The sequence below is a fragment of the Pezoporus occidentalis genome, unplaced genomic scaffold, assembly GCF_034315485.1.
Source record: "Pezoporus occidentalis ecotype Australia unplaced genomic scaffold, CSIRO_AGI_Poc_V1 ctg35, whole genome shotgun sequence".
Lineage (NCBI taxonomy): Eukaryota > Metazoa > Chordata > Aves > Psittaciformes > Psittacidae > Pezoporus > Pezoporus occidentalis.
The window spans coordinates 5,435,282-5,451,663 of NW_026915483.1; the positions used below are offsets into that span (position 1 = coordinate 5,435,282).

The 16,382-nt window shown below is 41.0% G+C and overlaps 1 protein-coding gene across 1 annotated transcript in view; it reads right to left on the reverse strand.

Moving 5' to 3' along the window:
- RYBP (RING1 and YY1 binding protein) overlaps positions 1-16,382 on the reverse strand; it is a 44,978-nt gene that overhangs the window by 9,764 nt on the left and 18,832 nt on the right. The gene's annotated exons all lie outside the window — the stretch shown is intronic.

Sequence of the window (16,382 nt, forward strand, 5' to 3'; positions counted from 1 at the left end):
GTGAATTCATGTGATAAAGAAAAAAAGTACAAAACACTAATTGCTCATATCTGCATTCAAGGATGATACAGACAATGGAACACTCAGAGAAGTTCTACTCCCTGTCACAGGAAGGTACAAGTAACTAATAAACCTCTTGACACTGGTTTTCTGTATAATGGTAACAAGATGTGCTTACTGAAGCCAGATATACCCAAATATTTAATTTCATTTCAGAACCACAGCTTATTATAAACTATGCAACAGGTTGTAATCAGGCCTGTGACCTGTCTCAATACCACTGGCACTTGGATTTTTCACCCAACACAGAAACTGTAACTAATTTTATGCTACAAGCTGCATTCACTTCTGAGGAAAGATTACCTGATCTTCAGCCTTAAGTAACTATGATGCTGAAACATTTTGCAGATTGTATCAAGCAGTTACCTGTTCCACAGAACAGAGAAGATATTCAGCATCCTTGCATTTGAAGTCCCATATATAGCAATTTCTGTCTGTAAGACTGAGAATAAACACGTCAGAAGAAGCGTTTTGGTTACACGGAAAAGATTTTCAGATTGATGCAACCACACCAAAAGCTGACAACAGTAGCTTGTGTCAAGCAACCTGCTAACCACCTACTCAAGAAAAAAAGGAAAAAGAAGAGATAAAGTATCAAGAAATCTTCAAAGAGAGGGCAGATACCATCTCCCTGTGTGATTATACATGATTAACATCACTGCTTGAAGCTGCCACTTCTGCTCAGACTTAGTTATTTGCTGTTTACACAGCCAGCTAAGCCAGAAACCCAAGCCATTCATGGGAAATCCCACTTCAAGAATTTGAGAGCACCTTCAAAGATTTTCTACTTTGCACAACTGATGTGCCTGCTTGTGATGTTATTCCTAAGGCTTACATCCAATCTCTGCAGTGACAGAGCTGCCGCTCCTGTTGCGGGAGTGCTGCACTGCTTGAGTGAAGGTACAAATTTTAAAATGGTAACTTCAACTAAAATAAACAAATAATAAAAAATAATACATAAATAAATCACACTGCATGTCCCCAGAGAAGGCTGGAATCCAAAAAAGACCAGCCCTGAAGTGCTCCTGCAGAGACACTTCGCCCCATGCTCTTCCGCTCCTTATTTGTGACAGCACAGTACATTTATTAAGTTTTATCACATTCTGGCCAGCCATTCACATAACTAGCATAACTTCTCCAAACACCATTATTTGCATACTCCTGCTTACATGCCAGGATGGCTCCCTGGTAAGGGCAAACCCCAAACTGAAAGGGAAGAGAGCAGGCAGCAGCATGCGCAGACAAGGGACCTGCAGGAAGGGGCATCAGGCCTGCTGATGGGGTTTCTCCTGCCACACCAAGGAAGGAAGCAGGAAGGTGCTGAGACTCCTGTCAACGCCAAGCATGTTTCAACATCTACTAGAACAGTTTTATTTATTTATTTTAAATAACGCAAATAACCCATTCACTTTCCAATTCCTAATTTGGCCATTTCACACACTAGCAGCAAGGCTAGGAAGGTTAAAAAACAGGTAGGTTAAGCAACTGGCATACTAATAGTAATAATAATAGGAGTAATAAAATCCTTCAAATAAGGCACATGCTGCCACTACAGCCAGAATACACTGGTTACAAACCCTTTACAAAAAAGCCAAGCAAAGCAAGTAGAGCAGCACATTTTTAACTAAAGCAAACTATAACCATAGTAACCATAATCAAGTAAAGTAGCTGCAATATCCAAAACTTGCTCCCAGTTTCCATGCTTACCAAAAAAACACTTCAAGGGCAAACACTAATCTAACCCAACACCCCTAGCAAAGACCACAGAATTACAGTATGGTTTGGGTTGGAAGGGACCTTCAGATCACCCAGCTCCAACACCCTGACACAGGCAGAGATACCCTTCCATAGACCAAGTTGCTCCCAGCCCCGTCCAACCTGCCCTTGAACACTGCCAGGGATGGGGCAGCCACAGCTTCTCTGGGCACCCTGTGCCAGTGCCTCAGCACCCTCACAGGGAAGAGCTCCCTAATATCTAACCTAAATATCCCCTCTCTCAGATTAAAGCCATTCCCCGCTTTTTCCTATCACTATGTGCTCTTACAAATGTAAAATCACAGATACTCTGCAGTGGATACTAGTCATTTTCCCCAGCAGAATCTGAACATGGAAGAAGAAAGAAGTATCAGTGGAGAGAAACAAGACTCATTCTCAGTTGGGCTACAATTCAACATGCTCTCCCTTCTACTGCAGAATTCAGAGTCAAAAACTGAACAGAAAGTTAAAAGCATTTCTGTATTTTTATTGTAAGAATAAACAGCTGCAGAAACAAGTATTAACCATGTTTCATCCCCAGATCGGCTTATCAGCTTGCTTTCCGTGACATTAAATGGTTCATACAAACAAAGAATACATCTAAGTGAGAAAAATCAAACCCCAACTCAGCCTCTTCCAAACTTTCTAACCACTATTTGCACTGAAGAAGTATATTGTCATTTAGTAGAAGGTTTAAAGTATCAACATTACACAAAAATCTCAGCTAACAAGTCTCAACTTCCAAAAACATACTTAGTATTACACGTGGTTCTTGTACTCCTAAGCAGACCCCAAATACTTGAGCAAGTATCTGAGATACTTCTACCTGAAGGAACATTAAGATAAAGTTGTGTTTTGATCAATTTTCCCCTAATTTAAGCAACAGTCTGGGTAAAGACTCAACCATTATGACCCAACACTGACATGACAAATATATGAACATTATCTTCTTTTTTTCAACCCCTTTAAAACTAAGAGCGATTAAACTGCTTTAAACTGTGCTTTCAAAGTTAACTTCAGCCAGATAAACTGCTTCACACTAGTTAAACATAGTTTACATCACAGAAGCAGGTATTTGCTCAACAATTCACAATCTTTGCAGCAAGGACATACTAAGGCACAAAGAGATGAAATACATTGTCTATTCTGAGCATAGCTTTGGCACATTGGTATTTACCATCAACTATCATAGATGATGCACACAAATATTCTTTACTACCTTTCAGTAACAGACCTGCACAGAAATACAATGCCTGCAAATACTATACCCTCAGATTGTCATAGGGACATTTGGCTCATAGGAAGTGAAATAAATGCAAGCCTTTTCCCGAAGGGCTCACTGCCTATGTTACTGTGCTCTTGAAATTAAAAAAAAATTAAAAACCAAAACCCCAAAAAGCAACAACAAAAACACAACTGTAGTTTTAAGGTTCTGGCAAGCATCTCACAGTGTTTTACTACTTGCATTTTTTTTCTCTCTATCTCAAAGCTTTCTTTAAAGCCCCTTTCGGGACCAATTCCAGAGCGCTACTGCCCAGGAATTCTGCTGCTCCACTCGTAACCCCTGCAAACGGGCTGAGGAGCAGAGCAGCACAAATCACCGCACAACCAACACACGGTAGTTACTCAGACCTGGATTTCAACAGGGATATAGGAGGATAAGCTGCACCATATTTTTATGTGACCCTAATTTCTGTATATGTTTGGGATTTACCTGGTCCTTCTGCCTTGCGTAAAGGCAAACCACCCACCTCCTGTGGACACAGTGAGGCAGAGACAGCAGCTGGCTTTATACCCACAGCAACACAGAGACACTGAGGAACCCCGGCAATCCCCAGAAATGTGGATCTAATTACAAATGCTGCTGCTTCCTTACAACTATGTTATCAGAAGAATGAAAGTGGCATCGAGTGGGATTTCAGAGTCAAAAGCCTCGTGTAACGTGAAGTACTGAGGATTTGGATAATTTCATGCTGTTCGGGCTTTGATGCAAGAGGCGATACCAGCAGACCTCTGCATGGCTTGCCATTTCTTTGAGAAGTGTTTTATACACTGTGCAGTGTGAAGTGCATGGTTATTTTAATAATCCCAGTCACACACCAATATATCTTTGCTCAAAGAAGAACAAGAAAACAAGACTAAAGGAATTTTCATGCGTTTTTATGAAATAGTGCTACATCAATAATACAATCAGCATACTTTCTGAGTGATATTGTAAAGCAAGGTTAGAAACTAACCCATGAACATTAACATCTCCTTAAAAGAGTTTTACATTCAGAAGAACCAAAGCTTTAGCGTAATTAAACCCCAACCATGACCAGGTGAGCACTCATTCTTGCATGCATATTTTCCAGATCATTTGTGATGGCCACACAGTCCTTTTTAGCAATGAGAATGAATGAACAAACCGTCCTTGGTGTACAACTGCAGAGCAGTATGGAAGCTGTTTGCATTTATCTGAGAAGTTTTCTGCACAGTAGAAGACCACAAAGCAATGCTAAAACAATAAAAGACAACTAGATAGATACAAACAGCAAGAAATAGTGACTGAGCAGTATCTTGTTGAAAGAATTTTCTTTGAATGTGCTAATGCTGTGTTTTTAATTAAAAATACAGATGTTTAAAAATACAGAAATTAACCCAAGGAACATCTACTTCTGAGCTGGCACAGCAATGTGTTTTAAAGGCTCTTGAGTGTTAAGTCTGAACATTTTGGACAAAAAGGTGAAAGTAACAGCTTCACACAAACAAAACTATCACCCACCACAAAATAAACTAAGTACATTTAAGAATGTATGGCCACCTCCAGAAAGCTTCCAACAAACTGTTCAACATCCTCCTTGACCATTCAACCACTCTCTCCTACCTCACCGAAAGAGCCAAGAATAAGCAAAGCAGAGATAAAGAAGCCTCAGCTTTGCGATAACTATTGCTGGCCACAACAACAAACCTTGAGTTGTTCAGACTTCAGAAGAAGAGCTATTTTCAACTCTGTTTGTCCACCAGAAGTTTTTAGACTTCAGGTCATGGCTCAGTTTGAACACCGTCCACAGTACTTAGGTTTTAAACTTTAGAGTTCAGAATTATCTGCAGTACTTAACATTTAGTGGTCTCACAAAGCTGCCAGCTCCCTGCTTTTTAGGGTGAATAACTTTCCCATTCTTAATTTGGTTAAATGAAATGCAAGCTGTCACCTCCATATATACCACACGTTTTGCTGGAAAGTGGCTAGTCACTGCCTCTGTGTCCCTAACAGGGTAGCTGAAGCTTTTTGAATGGTGCCTGTAGAAAGAATACTCAATTTTTACTTGTGACAGCAGCCTCAGCATTGCCTATTTTTAATTATTTGGGCATACTTACAAATCAAAGCCTATAAATCAGGGTTTTATTCCCAGAGTTGCCACTGCACAGATTTTGCAGCTCATGTTTCCATTTTTGGGTTTTTTTTTCCTTAGTGAAAATATGCTAAAAATCACAAAGCCAGTACTAAGAGAGTCTTAGAATTGATCTATGAAACTATTTCAGTACAACTGCTCAATAGCACAATGTAATAGATATTTCAATACTTCCACAGTTCTTTTTTAAAATACATTGTTTCATATAATCCCATTGCAAACAGTGTAAAGTTAGGGCCATAGGATGTTTTTGGAAGCAGTTTGACCAGAATTTTGCCATCCTGAAACTGAGTAGTCACATAATTCCTCAAAACACCCATTCCAATACAGTACAGAACTGGAAACTGCAAATACCATTTGCAGATGCTACCACAAATCCAAAGGTGAAAGCAAATCAGGACCATTCACCTCCTGTCAAATTAAGTACGACACATTTTCCAGAGTACAGGGCTAGTTGGGAATTCGCTGGAAAATTCTCAGTGGAGAAGCACCACTGATTGCAGTTCTGCAAGTACACAGAACTTGCACAAAACTTTGGTTTATTTTGGTTTTTCGGGTTGGGGTTGGTTTGTCTTGTTGTTTAAAGGGAAGTTGACAAATCAGTCTGGGCTTTCTGGTTATGAAGAATCACTGATCGACTACAAACCTGGGCGTTCTCCATCTAGTCTCACGGGCTCTGCTTACCATACTGCCCTAGGTCTTTGTCCTTCCCTACAACACAACCCTATGAAAATAATTAATTCAAAAAGATATGTCCAACAGTGTATGATGCACATTTTGGACTACAGGTTTATTCTGATACATCTCTGTGGTGGGTTCATGATACCAAGGAGTATAAGACTTTGCAGCAAACAAAAGTTCCCGCACACTCTGGAGGAGGAAGAGCCATAGCTACAAGGACTCGTGCAAAACAGCACTTCTCAAGAGCAACAACCCTTCCCTTTTGCAGCTACTTAATTTGAAATCACAAGATGGGAAAAAGAAGAATTAAGCACAAGGCCACCTCTGATAAGACAGTGTGGATGGAAAATAGCAGTGATGGTGAATAACAATGCTGAGTATCAGCTATTGGAAGAGAGCTTGATGTTTACTTAACCACTAATTCCATAAAATTTAACTTACTGTGTCTGCATGAAGCAAAACAGAAGTCATGCCAAAGTTCTGGAGGACATACTGCTCTGTTTCTCCTTTTAGAGCAAGAACCTGCCTGAAAGCTCTCACAGCACTGGCAGTCTTGCTCTTCATCTGTAGCACCTACCTAAGCTGTAACAGGAGATAATTTCATATCTCATCTGCAGAAGCTAACGAGTGCCAATGAAAGCTCAAAGGGTGTCCAGCAGATGCTCACCCTGCAGCTGCTTTCTCTGCCTAGTCTGAATCAGTGGAAGAGGCCTGCTCCAATGATGGCAACTGCTCCCTGACAGTCTCTGCTCCATCCCTGGAGCTGCAGGAGATCACTGTGCCTGTCTGTGCTTGCTGTGTGATGCTGATCTGCACAGCGACCCATCAGCAGGCACTGCAGGAGCCTGTGGGTATGTATATAATATCTAAATAAAGGTAAAATTGTGAAGAACTGGCAAAACACCATATTTACCATATTTTAAGCATATTTTGTCTTGTTTGATGGGGATGCAGGACTGCCCAAATAATCACAATTTCATAAAGTTTACAAACGTAAAACTTCTGATTCATGAGCATGTACAAAATCTAAGACAAAAGTACATAGCAGAATGAGTTTTTCAGCTGCTTTCTTGTTCCAGTATTTCACATGAAAAATAATTTTCTATTAAGTTTTTAAATGGCCCATTTAAAAAATAAACAAATTAAGAAAAAAGGGCACAATACATCTCTCTTGTTCAAAACAAAATTTGTAATATGTAACAGATTAAAATGGCATCAGCTCCCAACTGCAATACCACCCTAAATTCCAGCTGAATTAAAGCAATTTTACAACTCCTCTTCTTGCTCTCAGCCTAAGCATTTGCTTACCACAAGTAGCAGTTAGGCCCACAGCAAAGCATTCAGCAAAAAGCAGTGCTTCCTACCCATTTATTGGGTTTGTTGGGAAGAAGTTCTACAGCAGGAGAAAAACTGTATTAATCTATACAAAATCCACAACCAAGTGCTTATGAAATGGGGATGCAACCATAAATGTAAAAAAAAAAAGATGGCCTTGAGATTACTAAGTAATTTTTCTTAGGTGTGCAATTTTTTCCAGTGTAAATAATTTTAGTCCCATGTTGCAAGTGCTGCACAAGCTTCATGTCTATAGACTTATTGCAACTGCCCTCATCATGCTATTGACCCATTCACTGATCCACTCGGAGCTTCAGTTTAATCCATCACTGAAAATTCAAACCAGTGCTTCAGCAGGTTGTAAACATGCTGTGCAACTGCTTCTGGTGTTCTCATCTACAGACACACCTTACTGCAAAATACCAAATGTTCCATGATTTACAAGGGCTTGCAAAATTGTTATGGAAAATTCACTGATCTCAGTACAAAATTTACTTGCCTACTACCACCAGAATGATGATAAAACTAAGGCCATTTTACTTGCTTGTCAAAAATAAGCTGCTCTCACTAGCAAAAATTCCAAAACAGTTCATAAAGCTGGCAGCAACCAAGATGTGCATAATATAACAGATTTAAAACAAAATCAATTACTTAACTACTTCTTCCTATTTGACTGTTTATTAAGCTATGTATAATCCTGAGGAAAGCAAAGAGGCTCAAAACTTCCTGTTGAGTAAGAAGGTGCAGTTGGCAGCATGAGGGTATAAATGAGTCTGATGGAAATTTAACACGTAGATTCCCCAAAGCAACTGCTCATGGTTATTATAAACTAAAATAACAAACATCTGAAGAAAACTTTTAGCAGCTGTAACTAAAGCTAAAAACTAGGAACACTAGACTTGATGTTAAAGACGTGCTTTATCGCTGCTGCTAATAAGTATCTTTCCATTCTTGAGTAGTAACAGAAATTGTCAAGCTGGACTAAAGGATGATGTATATGTGACATGTGAGCATCTGCCTTCAGGTTTTAGGATACTTAAGCTTCACCCTTTAAAAAACACAGGAGAGACACCAAATTTGGAAAATGAGCAATAAAAAGAAAAGATGCTGAGAAAAGGAGCTCCCTACTGAAAGGGTCAGTTAAATGCTGAAACTGATCACCTCCCCAAAAGATTGTACTAAAACAAAAGTAGAATACATTTCCAAAAGCATCCTTCTTAAAAGGATGTTATTCGATAAGCACGAAGAAAATCTGTACTCTTACAGCAAGATGACTTACAAAAGCATTTGTTAGCATGAACAAGGATCTCCAAATCTGAGTATGTATCAACATATGCCTAATAATGTGGCATGGCATATACAGCACCACTGCTAAATAAGCCTATCAATTACTAGTTTTAAGAGAGAATTTAATATGGCCCAATGTCTGCAAAAAATCCACCAAAAGTCAATTCAGTCTAACACACACCCCACACCCGCCCCCCCCCCCCCCATTGTACAGCTACAGCTGAATGGGATTTTAAGATCTTGAAGTTGCACATCAATATCACTGGTTCAGATCTGTGTTTTGACAACACATTTCCAACATCCATAACTTGCTAGCAAATGGAAGGTTAACTTTAACTTTGAAGCAAGATGAACTTCTATAAACTTGCATGCTTAGGCTCCAATTTTTAAGTCAGCTCTGATGCAGACAGATCAAGAGTCACTGTTCTGCCATCACTGTCATCTTGTCAAATACTGTTCTGAACTCAGAACTTACAGGACTGAAACAGCCTACAAACCTTCAAGCGATGGTCACTAGCAAGAACTACATGACAGGGTTTCCAATCACTACAGCATAATGCTTAAACTTGCACACAACTTACTCTTTGAGAGGGGCAGATAACCTCAACACCTGACATGCATAGAGAGGCGTAACAGCTTTGCTTAAAAAAATAACCTAAAAAGCTTCTACTGCCAAACTCTTGCAGAGTCCCCTGGCAATGCAGGGGTGGGCTGGTTTATCAGAGTAAAATTTCACTGAGCTTGCATGGCACTGGAACACTGTACACTTCTCTATCACGTAACAACCAGGCTACATTCACATAGAAGCAAAATGAGAAACTACCGTTTCTACAACAGATGCTGAATAGACTCAATAGGCTCTAAATCTCTAGGGATGCCATTAATAATAAAAGTAATTAAAAAAATAATAAGGCGGCAAATTGAGCAAGGCAGTAATTTTCATTCAGCTACATCAGACACTGCAGGCTTTACCTAAATGAGACACACTGAGTTTTCTCAGCAAGCAAAACCTCCTTTTTATTAAAAAAAGGGACATCAATGATAGGATTTCCTTTCATATGAAACAACATTTCAAGAGTCCTTGAACAACCAGGAGTGTAGCTTTGCCAGCAAAGCTCCAGCCTGCAGCAGCTATGCAACTTAAGAGGTTCCATCAGGGCTGCTGCAATGTGGAGGGGACACTACTAAAGCAGCAGCACAAGGAACTGGTACCCACTGGTACTGGGAAGAAGTACCCTACCTACTCCTTCACATGCTGTTCCCAGCACAATCTAGTGTGAAATACTCACTGTCAGTGCTTTAAGAGGAAACCCAACCGCTCAGAAACCAGTCTGCTTTTCTAAACACAGCAAGAAATAAGAGACACTCTGAAGGATGATGAGGCAAGGCAGACATGCCTTTTCAAGAGGCCACCATGTGCTCAGAGGAGCAACTTTTCCCCCCATTGTGTCCTCTGAACACAATCTGGTAAAGGAACACAGATGCACAATTCGGGGTGTTCGGCTCCATCTGACACCACACACAGCAACCCAGGCAAACCAGAGTTAAGCACTGGGCTGTTATCAACAGCTGCTGTTCAAGTACTGTGGAAACAAGACAGCCCAACAGCACAGAAACTTTTGCTTTCAACATTATTATTCCTGGGCGTGAGGAACTGACCCAGATGGTTTCAAAATTTGCCAGGAAACAAATATTACAATACCCAATTCGGAAGCTCTTTCTTCCCCTAACTAGAAAGCCTTAAAAGAAACCTATTTAGTAAACTGTTAGTTCCCTACTTGGAGTGCAGTGTGAGTTACCCATGTGTGCCTAGCACACTGTAGGATAGGGAAACTAAACTACCTTTATAAGCAAAACTAGCAGAGCACTATCCTACGTAACAAAGAGCCAGGAATACTTAATTAAAACAACAGAAACATTTCTGAGTCCTCTGCAAATCAAATCCTGATCTGCAGATAACAATGATTACTTGTCCAGACAAAACTATCATTTTTCAGGAAAGTTCATTTTATTGTCTTCTTGAGTGTCCTACCACAGTTACCATCCAGATGACTACTAGTCTGCAGCTTTGCATACTCTCACATGGCACATATTTGTACACATACAGACACACATGAACATATACAACCACTATATCCTGAATTGCCATCATTCTGCTACAAGCGCCAAGGAGGGAAAACAAGCAAATTGAGTTAAAGGTTAATTTTATTTTCCTTATTTCCTCAGAACAGTTCTAGTGCTCCATCCTAAAGGAGTGGTTAGGTCTACTGAAAACTACCGCTTACACTGTGAACCTCTGCCAGCTGCAAATCACCCCAACTGCCCTGGCACCATCATTTACAGTCATTTTCCATTTAAAGAGCCCCACATCAGCGCCAGCATAGCCCTTCATTACCCATCCCACTTAATACCCACAATCTCTCCACAGCTCACTCGCTCGGTCTCCACTGACCAAGCAGCACATGGAGACCGATGTGCGGATTATTGGGATTCCTAATGCCTTTTCTCCCCGCTGGCTGAGCGCTGAGCACTTGGCAGCCTGCCTGACCCGCAACACGTGTGGGTTTGTCAGCCTAATGCACTGTGTCATCTGGAGAATCTCAGGACGAAGCAGGACCCAACAGCGTCCACATAGCAACGGCCGACGGATCCCAAAACTTCCAGCTACTACACTTCACTGGTGGAAAAAGTACAGAAGTGAGTCTGGGTGTTTGCCACTGCTTGTCTCCCAAGAGGCAAATATATGAGGTAAGAGCAAAAACCATTCAGCACGATACTCTGAGCAAAGGCTGGAGAGTCAACATGGGGTTTTTCTGTACAAAACATCCATCCTCACTTGCCCGTAGTCCTGCAATGACTCTAAATCTGCACGTCAAGATTCTGGATTTGAGTGGCTTTTTTTTTAACCCACCTCCTGTTAACTAAATAATGGCAGTGAAGATTTAGAGATACGGGCTCAAAAATGAGTTATCACCAAGACAGTTGTCACTCTTCAGTATAAGAGGTTGCTATTAAATTGTACTTATGCCTGGCATTTAGATACGGCAGAAAGAACTGGGGCTTGGGCATTTTTCTATGTAAAGAGACATTTTCAGGTGTGAGGCAACACATCAGCTCTGTAAATCCCACTGTAAAGTCTTACAGGATGAATATACAAAAGGAAATACCACACAATGCGCAAATAGCAAATAAATGCAAATTTAACAGCATGCCTAACTAAAAAGTGTAATGAAAGTGAAACTTCTTTGTAGATTAATGAAATACAGAAGCCAGCAGAGATATTACTTGGAAATGGAAGAAAAAAAACCACACAAAATACAGCCAAAGTTTCACTTCCTCTATACAACAAAATACAACAGAGCTCAAGCACAGCACATGGCACATCCTCTACAGCCTCCTCAGACAGCACATCAAAGATTTTCTACTTTATATCTGATGTCAGATTACAGATTTTTTGTGAATTATCTGAGAAGATAAAGATTACCAATTATGTAACTCAATACAAAGATTTTTAGACAACATTATTGTAGACCTATTTTTCTGTTAACAAACTTACAACAATTATTTTATAACAGCAAACACAGTTAACGGAACTACTAAAGGAAAGTCTTAAAAACCACTACTAAGCAGTCCTGCTGTGCTGGGTTTGGTTCTGAGAGCGTATCCCCCAGCTCTCAGCATCACAATATCCAGGCACCAGTCCCAGGTGTATTTATCAAGACACCTTAGTTCAGTTTATTTCCATTTAGCTACAAATATACACTGACAAACAGTGAGTTGCTCCAGGATGACTGCAGCATAAGAAAACAAATGAAGTTTTTCTGAGCCTCAGGACTACACCACACTGACAATACCCATCTACCAGATTACAGAAATCACTTGCTTTTGGAGATTTACAAAAATGACTTTGTGACATTACTGTGTTATGTTGCTTCCTCTAATTTCTTCCTGGATTTGTGCAGCTAATTGCTTATCAACAGCATTTCCAAGTTATAGCAAGCTAAAAACAGAACCTTGTTCTTAGACAAGAAAAGAACAGAACTCAAACCCAATTGTGGAAAACAGTGTGGACCAAACTGAGCAACCACTTCCTAAGGAGCTCACACCCTTGCTGTGCACCAAAACCAGGAAGTACAAATAGCAAAAGCCTTCCACATGAGACAGCCCTGTCTGCTCCTACCACTGGCTTTTCAATTCCACCTATTCCCCTCACCAGCTCCCAATTCAGCCACAAAGCCAGCCAGCTTGACACCAGTGCAGTGGCAGCTCCAGTGGTCATGGTGAACAGCAGCAATGAAGGTTGCGAGCACTGATGCCCCAGCACAACTATTTGCAGCCTGACCTGAAACCCCAAAAATCTATTTAACATCTTTAAAGACTGAGTGGTAACTTAGAAAAACACATAGGCTTAAGTTCACTACCTGAAACCGATCACTTTGACTAGAAAACTTAGGTGTACGCAAGGTAGGAAAGACTGAAGCAACCACCTTAATGCTGCAATAACTGCTCCCTTTTCAAATAAGTTTTCTCAGATGAAACTGAAAGCAGTCAAATAACAGAAAAACACAAGAGAGATTACCATCGTGGCATACAAACAACAGCAGAAAAGCTTTTGTGTGCCTTCTTTTAACAAAAGAAAGTCTAACTTTGAAACAGCTGCTTCACTGCCATGAGCCCACGCCCCGAGGCAGGGGCTAGGTTAGGTTTTGTTTCTGTTTATTTCACCATTTCCCTGTTTATTCAGCTTCTTTCCTCTCTCAGTGGCAGTCAGGGCAGCACAGGGCAAGTGGCTTCATCCAAAACCAATAAGCAGTCCTGGACCCCAACAGACGCTCTGTGGTGCTCTTCAAAACTCAGGTACCCATGGTCCTTCTGAACTTGGACAAAGCTTCAAGTCTTTTCTACAGGAAAACACAGCAAATCACCTCAGAGCTTGCTTGAAAAAAATCCTATTTCCCCAAGTGTCACATTAAGGTGAAAGAAGGTAATGAAGGTAAAAAGGGAAAAGCCAATGAAGTTACACAGTCTTAAGCTCCATGTAGCTTAAATGCTACTTACACAACTGTTAACCAGCACGGGTTGGAAAGGAAGTCTGCTCCTTCTGCAAAGGCTGCAGACACTCCCCAGAGATGCTCGTATGGTGACCAAATGCTTGGGAAACATCAAACTTCTCTGGTTACAGACAAACACACTTCAGTGGTGTTTCAGACAATCCACCGTACACTGAAGTTTAACCTCGGTGATACCAGTTCTACCAACTTCAAGTGAACTACTTTTGCCTGAGGCAGGCAAAGGATTTACTGAGGGCTGAAGGAAGAGTAAAACACAAACCTTTTATACACACATTTGTAGCAGGAAATTTGGATCCTGAACATCATTTGCAAACAAAGTATGCTCATTCTGACACCAACAGTAGAGCTCCTCTACAGGGATTTCCAGGGACAGATGGCATTTTGACAGAGCACAAGTCATGCTCTACTTTCTCTGGGAACAGTGTGCTTGCATTAAGGTGTAAAATCAGGTCTATTGTTCTCCTAATCTCAGCTACACCTTGCCAGCAAAAAAAAAGGTACGTGACTGCAGTGTGTGTAAAGCACCACAGAACTTGTGATACTGTAATGTGGCTAACAGTTGAGTGCTGGATATAACATCTGACATCAGGACAGGCCTTCAAAGCCCCAAACTGACCACTGCAGAGACTGTGTTTGTTTCCAATGATGCTAGTCATGGTGGCTGTAGCCAGAGTACAGGTGAGCAGTCACAGTGGCTGGCTGGGTACATCCAACACTCAGCAGGCTGTAGTTCACGGTTGTGTTTTATGCAGCAAAACAACACAGTAATTGTCACATGGGACAAAACAAGCTGCAAGGACCTGATGGTCAGGGATGCAGCATTGACTGAAATAGGAATCACACTGGCAGGAGGGCATATGGATCCTGTGCTCCTCTGCCTTCTGCATCACCAAGAAGAGACTCCCAAAGTATTTGATAAAGAAGTCACTAAGAGAAGGTGTTTCCCAGAAAAGCAGATTTTTAATTCAAACAGATGTTCTCTCCTGAAGACTGCCATTTCAATGACTGACATGTAGTGACATGAAATACCTGATAAGCTTATAAAAAGAAACTTGAATCATCAAGTCTAATGAAGCTGGCCCACTAGCAAGCAGCAGACAAATCATGCCCACACACAGTGCCCACTGCAAAACCCAGCCCCAGGCCTTTCACAAAGTATTTCTTTACTAGTTCAAAACAATACAACCACTACAGCAGCTTCACAGGCACACTCACGGGGCACTTTCGTAAGACAGGCTCCAACAACAAAATCCTCTTTCATAGTTTTGGGATTTTTTTTGTATCAGCAAGAACTTCAGGTCATTTACTCCCCTTTGGTTCATTCACAGGAGAAAATCATTCTCGTAACAGTTTTTGTCAGAATTTTACAGACCAGCAAAGTTCTCTGTGCAGTTAAACTATTTTAATCCTATATGCACACACCCTCCACACCATACACAGGTGCACAAACAACTTGCCTGGGTTACAAGTCCTCAGTGATGAGTAAACCTTTTGATGCTGCAATACCTGTAACTGCATTTCACAGAAAGCAGCAGCAACAATACTACTAGTGTCATGAAGGTCTGCAGTTTTAAGTTCAACAGTTTCTGCTGGAAAACGTAAGCTTAGTCTAAACCAACACAGTAGTTAACAAAACAGACCATCAGACCTGCAAGCCTGCTTTCAGGGCAGCCATGCAAAACTGGACCAAACTGGACCAACTAAACACTTCACAGGTTACTGAAATCACAGCATCTCTGAAATTCCTTCAGCCTGGACAAGACATCTTTACAACACCTGGACTCTTTTTTTACTTACCTGAACCTCTCCACCTTTCACAAGGGTTAGGAGCAGCCCAACCATTACACAGGTCCCAGCAGGTAAGGACTATCCCTGATGCCTGGGGACAGAGGTGATGGCAGAATACTGGTAGGCAAACACTCCTGCTAAAGACAGTGGAAAAAGACTAGCACCTGCCTACCCACTGAAGTACATGAATGATTCCTTTCCTTACTCAGGGAGGTAGAGACAAGAGGTATGGGTCTTCTCATGCCTCAGATGTGAGTTTAAAGCCCTCTTGGTTGGCAGCAACACACAGAGAAAAAGTCACCAGCTGTGACAATTAACAGCTTCATTTTAAGTCTCTTTTGTTCAAGTGAGTAAACTCTTCTACTCGGACATTCAACATGAAACAACCCTATCTGAACTGAACACATATATTCAAGACACACAGCTAAAACCTGAATGCAAAACCTGTAAGGTACCTCATGCTGGGAAGCAGCCACAGTGCATTTTAAGGTGGTGGGGTCTGAGCCTCCCAATCCTGCAAAGGTGCAGAGGGGATGAGGGCTCCAGTGTCCTCCAACCCCAGCAATACTCCACTGAATCAACTCCTGCTTTTTTAAAAACCAGATTCTCAGGGAAAGTCAAAACCAAGATGATGCACTGGCCTGCAGAGGAAAAGGAGAGCTGTCTACAAAATGAGTTAGTTCAGAACATGTACAGACATGTGCACAAAGACCTAGAACCTAGTGTAAGCAGTAAATCCTTAAATAAGACGTTGTAAAGCAAGGTATGCATAGATTTCACCCAAGATGCCGTTTACTAGAAATATTCCAGGAAAAATGTACTTTGATTTAATAGACCTATGTTGATTTTATCCAAAACACAACCTTTCCACTCAATCACCACTTCTCACAATCAGACGCACAGTGGGAACTGAATTTTTGTGTAGAAACAGGTGTGAACATTCCTTGGACCTGTGCTCAGCTCTGCCTTACCTCTGTTACAAACAGAATACAACCTTCATTAAACCTCT